Source organism: Bison bison, unplaced genomic scaffold, assembly GCF_000754665.1.
Source record: "Bison bison bison isolate TAMUID 2011002044 unplaced genomic scaffold, Bison_UMD1.0 scf7180017864461, whole genome shotgun sequence".
In the NCBI taxonomy this organism is placed as follows: Eukaryota; Metazoa; Chordata; class Mammalia; order Artiodactyla; family Bovidae; genus Bison; species Bison bison.
Window position 1 is genome coordinate 9,842,966 of NW_011495023.1, and position 7,108 is coordinate 9,850,073.

Sequence of the window (7,108 nt, forward strand, 5' to 3'; positions counted from 1 at the left end):
ACATGTGCAGAGTACATCATGAGAAATGCTGGGGTGGAGGAAGCACAAGCTGGAATCAAGATTGCCAGGAGAAATATCAATAACTTCAGATATGCAGATGACACCACCCTTATAGCAGAAAGTGAAGAGGAACTAAAAAGCCTCTTGATGAAAGTGAAAAAGGAGAGTTAAAAAGTTGACTTAAAGCTCAACATTCAGAAAACGAAGATCATGGCATCTGGTCCCATCACTTCATGGGAAATAGATGGGGAAACAGTGTCAGACTTTATTTTTCTGGGCTTCAAAATCACTGCAGGTGGTGATTGCAGCCATGAAATTAAAAGACACTTACTCCTTGGAAGGAAAGTTATGACCAACCTAGACAGCATATTAAAAAGCAGAGACATTACTTTGTCAACAAAGGTCCATCTAGTCAAGGCTATGATTTTCCCAATGGTCATGTATGGATGTGAGAGTTGGACTATGAAGAAAGCTGAGCACCGAAGAATTGATGCTTTTGAAATGTGGTGTTGGAGAAGACTCTTGAGAATCCCTTGGACTGCAAGGAGATCCAACCAGTCCATCCTAAAGGAGATCAGTCCTGGGTGTTCATTGGTAGGACTGATATTGAAGCTGAAACTCCAATACTTTAGCCACCTGATGTGAAGTACTGACTCATTTGAAAAGATCCTGACACTGGGAAAGATTGAGGGCAGGAGAAGAACAGGATGACAGAGGATGAGATGGTTGGATGGCATCACTGACTCAATAGACATGGGTTTGGGTGGACTCCGCAAGTTGGTGATGAACAGAGAGGCCTAGCATGCTGTGGTTCATGGGGTTGCAGAATCAGACACAACTAGGTGACTGAACTGAACTGATTAATATTTTTTGGCTGCTTTGTTGACACCAATAAAGCAGGGTAATTTTTGGTAATTTTGTTCTAGTTGAATGCCCTAACGACCTAAAAACAAGAGATTACAAATTATCTCCATTTTATGAAATCTCACAATGTTGTGTGTCAGGAATTCAAGCAGGTTTCACCTGGTGACTTTTCCCTCTAAGGTGCCACCACCTCACATCACTCAGTGGCTGGACTAGTCTGGAGAGGTCGACAGGTTTTCATACATATGACTGATGCTTTCACAAAGGCATCTGGAAGCCTGGATCTACTGAACCCCTTTAGGTATTCTTAGGGCCTTGTCATGGGTCTCTCAAGCAGGCTAGTAAATGTTTACTAGGTGACTCAGGGCTACAAAATTCCAAGGCAAAAGAAGCCAAACTTCTTAAAGCCCAGAACTGTTATAATGTCACCTCTGCCATATTCTAATGGTCAAAGCTGTCCCAGGCCAGCCCTGGTGTGAGGGTGGGGACAGTGGAGAAATAGAGTCTACCTCTTGATGGGAAAGCTGATGGGAAGGCATGAAGGAATCCCGGCCATCTTTGATCTGCTGCAGCCTCACACCAAAGGACCACACAGAGAACCACCAATGAACGTGGAAACATAAGCCCAAGTCACACTTGGAAAGCCTAAAGCTTGATTTAATTCTATAAAGTAAATCACCCAAATAAACTAGTCCTCCTCTGCATTCTATTCAACAGCTTTAAGTGTCATGAACAAATGCAACATGAAAATTTAATGGTTTGTTATTAGAAAAAAACAAATGAATTCAATCCTTGAATTCACTCATCCTTCAATATTTATCTTACTATTCCTTTCTCAGAAATTGTTTACAAGAGTTCTGTGCATGATCATCTATTTCCATAAAAGAAGAAAATACTATTATCCAACATGTCCAAAACTATGATGAATTCTGATGCCAAAGAAAGGACTAACATACTAAAGCACAGTGATGTCAATTATATCAGTCTAAAGAAGCGAGAATGAAAATTTATAAGTATATGCAACATCAGAGATTCAGATTAACTCATGAATTAATAAAAAGCACTTTCATCATATTTTTATTGTGTTTCTCTCTAGTTCCTAACACTTGTAGTATGTTTTGATGCCATATTAAAAATAAAAGAGCCAATAAATAAATATAAAAGAGAAATACTGAATTTAGAAACAAAATATGTTCTTTAACTAGATATGCTTTACATTTAACAAAGTAATATACACCACAAACACCATACACCCACATCTATATAATCCATCTGTTCAGTATTATCTTCTAAGTTTTATCATCAATATTATCAAATTACTGTTGTTCAGGGAAAGTTAATTTCTCATTTCCATCATATATAATGATGAATCACACAGGGGAAAAAGCTATTCTTTAAAACATACTGCTTGTGTGATGTAATAAAAAGAATTCTAGGTAAAATACAGGCTATGATTTCTGAGAAGCAAAATATACAGAACAGTTGTGGATACTAAGTAAGTAAAGTCGCTCAGTCATGTCTGACTCTTTGCGACCTCATGGACTGTAGCCTACCAGGCTCCTCCATCCACGGGATTTTCCAGGCAAGAATACTGGAGTGGGTTGCCATTTCCTTCTCATACTAAATACTACTGAATACTTAAAGATGCCTGGCTATTTTTGCTATTATTTCAGCCTTACTGAATAATCTGTGTCATGAATGATTGACTTACATATTAAATAGGGTATTTTAAAAATGAAAATTTAACACACACAAATATCTGTTGTGACATATGTATATATAATTAATAAAGGAAATTTTTATTAAATAGAAATTTTCCATTAATAAGCACTATAAATGTTAGTGCTTATTTATGGAATCATTAAGTGTTCTCTATTACAAACCAAATGGTGTTTAGTTTGAAGCTATAATGCTCATATATATTTTGTAGTGAGGAACCATACAAATAATATTTTTTAAGTGTGTTTGTATTAATTAATTAACTATTTGGAATGAATCAACTGCTTGCATATATAGCATCATTTGGGATGTGTTGGTCCTTCCTGTGAAATAGGAATAATTATTATCTTTTGCCATTTTATAGAGCACAGAGAGGTTAAGTAACTTGACCAAGGTCACACAGCTAACAACTACTGGTGCAGGAACACAATATTAAAAACAGACTGTAAAGTGTTAAATATGATGTTATTAAATAAGAAAAGGCACTAATACCTGCTATGACTATTTCCATAAGACTAATTTACAAAAGTCTATGATCAAAGATTTGTTCACTTTCTTATTAAGTCAGGATGATAAAAGCTTCCAGAATATTATTCACTAAACTTACATTTAATCTGAATCACACAAGTAGAACACAGCACACTGTAAATTTCTGTATTAAGTTCAAATATTTTTTCATTTTTACAAAGGAGAAATATTACGAAATATATGTATAAAACTTACATTCTTTAAGAAAATGTAAAAATGTATTTATTAATAATATAAGAGGTCAGGACTTCCCCGATGGTCCAGTGATTAAGACTCCATGCTGCCATTGCAGGAGGCCTGGGTTTGATCCCTGGTTGGGGAACTAAGACCCCACAGTCATCAAGGCAAAACCAAAATAATAATAATACTTAATCCTTAAAAGTTTTCCATATAGTATGTGTTAAAAATCATTGATGTTATGAATGATTTTTCTTGGAAATAGCCATAACGTTTTATCTTTTAGCAAGTACCTACTGACATCTGACAGTACCAGTGACTGTTCTGAGTACTACTGGTCAAGAGGCAGTTAAGATCCAGCCTCCTAAATATGGACTTCCCTGTAGCTCAGTTGGTAAAGAATCCGCCTGCAATTCAGGAGACCTGGGTTTGATCCTTGGGTTGGGAAGATCCCTTGGAGAAGGAAATGGCAACCCACTCCACTATTCTTGCCTGGGAAATCCCATGGACAGAGGAGCCTGGGAGGCTACAGTCCACGGGGTCGCAAGAGTAGGACATGACTGAACAACTAAACCACCACCACCTTCTAAATAAGAGCCAATTTGTCCCCACCTCAGGAACAAGTCATTTCCATGTTATAACTGAATAAAGGCAGGCCTTCTATGACAGGAGTATCCATTCAGTTTTTATTTTGTGTCAATGTCTATATTTTAAAATATTCAAAAGAAGTAGAGGTATTTTCTCATCTGTAGATAGAAAAAGAGGGAGATCTCCAAAAGCCATCGAGATATTTTTCTTTATTTTTTTCCTCATTAAAGTGGGTTAAAAAGGAAAAAGCAGGGGCAAAAAATATAGACTCACGAAAAAAAATAATAACTTTCAAAATACCAAGATTGGACCATACCTTATTGTAGAAGTAAATCTAAGAAGTTCTTTTGTATGTTCTTAATAATGGAGGAGACTTGAAGATATGTGAGAACTGTGTGATAAGAAACTGGGAGTTTCTTCAGAGGAGAAATATGGGATAATTAATAGAGCAAAGAAGTAAGAAGAGGTGTAGCTGGAACCTCAGAAGAGGATCTCTTGTTAGATAAAATTAGAAACAGTTATTCCTCTGAGACAGGAGGCATACAGACAAGGTTGTAGTTGGAGATTATTCTTTTAAGAGATGAAATTTTCTCTGCTAATGATGCATTTCTCCCCATGGTTTCAGAATCTAAGGGAAAGGGGAATTCAGAGGAGAAAGCAGAGAACATTGAAGCTGTTTTTCCTTGAGGGCATCTGTTTACCAAGAAAAACTTATAGTAACATTTTTTTTTTTTTTTTAGCCACACAGCATGGGGGATCTTCTCCAACCAGGGATCGAGCCCATGTCCCCTCCAATGGGTGTTCAGAGTCTTAACTACTGGACCAAGAGAGAAGTCCCATACTAACAGTTTTAATCATAAGACAGACAGAAGTGAAGTGGAGATTTTGTCCCACTGGGAGTCACAAAGGAGACTGCAGGGTCACCCAGGATCTACCCTCAGGACAGGGGGAGCCTAAAATTTCACCCTCCATCAAGGGGGCTTCAGGGACTAACTAACTGCAACAAGCCCAAGAAATGTCTAGTTTGTACTTCCTGCAGAATGGAAAGGCTCCCAGATAAAAAAGTCTCAGACCCCTCAATGAATGGAGAGAAAGAAATTGGCAGATATGTGGGTAAATCTAAAGTACTGCCCATACCAGTAACAATAAAAGTCTGTGAGTTAATGAGCAAACAAGACAGAAGTAAAATACATGACAAATAAGAAAGTTGAGAAGAGATTAAAAGATTTAAAGTGTTCTAAAACTCATGCATTGGTTCTGGAGGATGGTGCAGTATTAAAATTAAATTGTAATATAGGTTGCAATAATATACTAAAAAACAGAGTCAAATTTATGGACACTACGTTTTAAAAAGTAAAATGATTGAAAATAGCTAATTCTAAAAGAAAACAATAAAAAAGAAGGAAGGAAAATTGAACAACTTTGATTACTAGAAAGCACAAAAATGATGAATCAAACCAACTGTATCAACGATAGCAAAAAATATCAGTGGATCCAATCCTCTAGATAAAGGACAAACATTATTAGCAAGGATTTTCTTTTTAAAGATCCCATCATCTTCTGCCTTATTTAAAACACAACAAAGCACAAACACTGGGGAAAAAAAAGGATTTTAACAAAATAGTATAGCACTAAAATAATAACCATTAAAAACCTGCTAAACTTCTATTGTGAAAGTGAAAGTCCCTTCACTTTCTTAATCTTTGTCTGACTCTTTGCGACTTCATGGACCCCAACCCTCCAGGCTGCTCTGTCCATGGGATTCTCCAGGCAAGAGTACTGGAGTGGGTTGCCATACCCTCCTACAGGGAAATGAATCTTCCTGACCCAGGGATCAAACCCACATCTCTTACATTTCTTGCACTGGCACATGGGTTCTTTACCACTAGTGCTGCTTGGAAACTTTTATTACTAGGAGACAAAATAGACTTTAACCAAAACAAAAAATTTTTCAAAAATAAAATGAGGAATTTATTAAAGATAAAATTTAATGTACCTCAAAACAGAGCTCAAATGTATAAATAAAAAAATTGACAAAATAGATAAAACAGCCAAATTAAAAGATTTTAGCATATTTCTATCAGTAGTTTTGAGAACAAACATTAGTAAAAGAAATGTGGAGAACACAATTAACAAACATTGTCCAAAGACAGTAGAGAACAGAATTCTTCATCCAAGAACTGCAGAATGCATTCTTTTTGAACATATGTAGAACAATTATAAAAATTGACCAGTTTCTGGACCATAAATCAACTTTTAAGACACTTCAAATTGAAATAATATAAAATACATTATATATTCTAAGAATACAATTTAATTAAGATGAAAATCAATTATGAAAACTAGAAACCTTCCCACATGATTGAAGATTAAGAAATACAGTTCTAAAACTCATTTATCCAAATAATATAAACAATAATATTTTGAACAGAACAATAAATAAAATGCATATATAAATTTATGGGATGTAGTCAAAATTATGGGCTTGTTAGTACACATATTAAAATGAAATATAATTAAAAATTAAACACTTATCTCAAGAAGTTAGAAGAATAACACAAAGAGAAGCAAATAAACTCAGTGAAAGGAGAGGAAAGGGAATATAAAAGGTAAGGACAAAAATCAATAAACTAGAACTTATACAATTAATAAGTAAAATCAATAAAGCAAAAAGATGTTTTTTTGAAAAGGCTGATAAAATTAAAATACCTCTAACAATATTGTTCAAGGAAGACAAGTGCAGGCAAAATATCTATTTCAGAAATTTATGAAGGAACACCTGGCAAATATTGAAAACACTAAAGAGGTAATGAAAAGACATCAAGAAAAACGTTATGCCAACATTTAACAATTTCAATGAAAAGAAAATGTTCCTTAAAAAAGAAAAAAACTGCACAACTTAGCAAAATTGACCCAAGAAAAAATAGAAAATCTGATTAGTCAAACAATTAAGAAGTTTAACTCAGTATTCAAAAACCTTCCCTCAGACAAAACTCTAGGCTTTAGCTCAGTTCAGTCACTCAGTTGTGTCCGACTCTTTGAGACCTCATGAATTGCAGCACTCCAGGCCTCCCTGTCCATCACCAACTCCCGGAGTTCACTCAAACTCACGTCCACTGAGTCAGTGATGCCATCCAGCCATCTCATCCTCTGTCATTCCCTTCTCCTCCTGCCCCCAATCCTTCCCAGCATCAGAGTCTTTTCCAATGAGTCAACTCTTAGCATGAGGTGG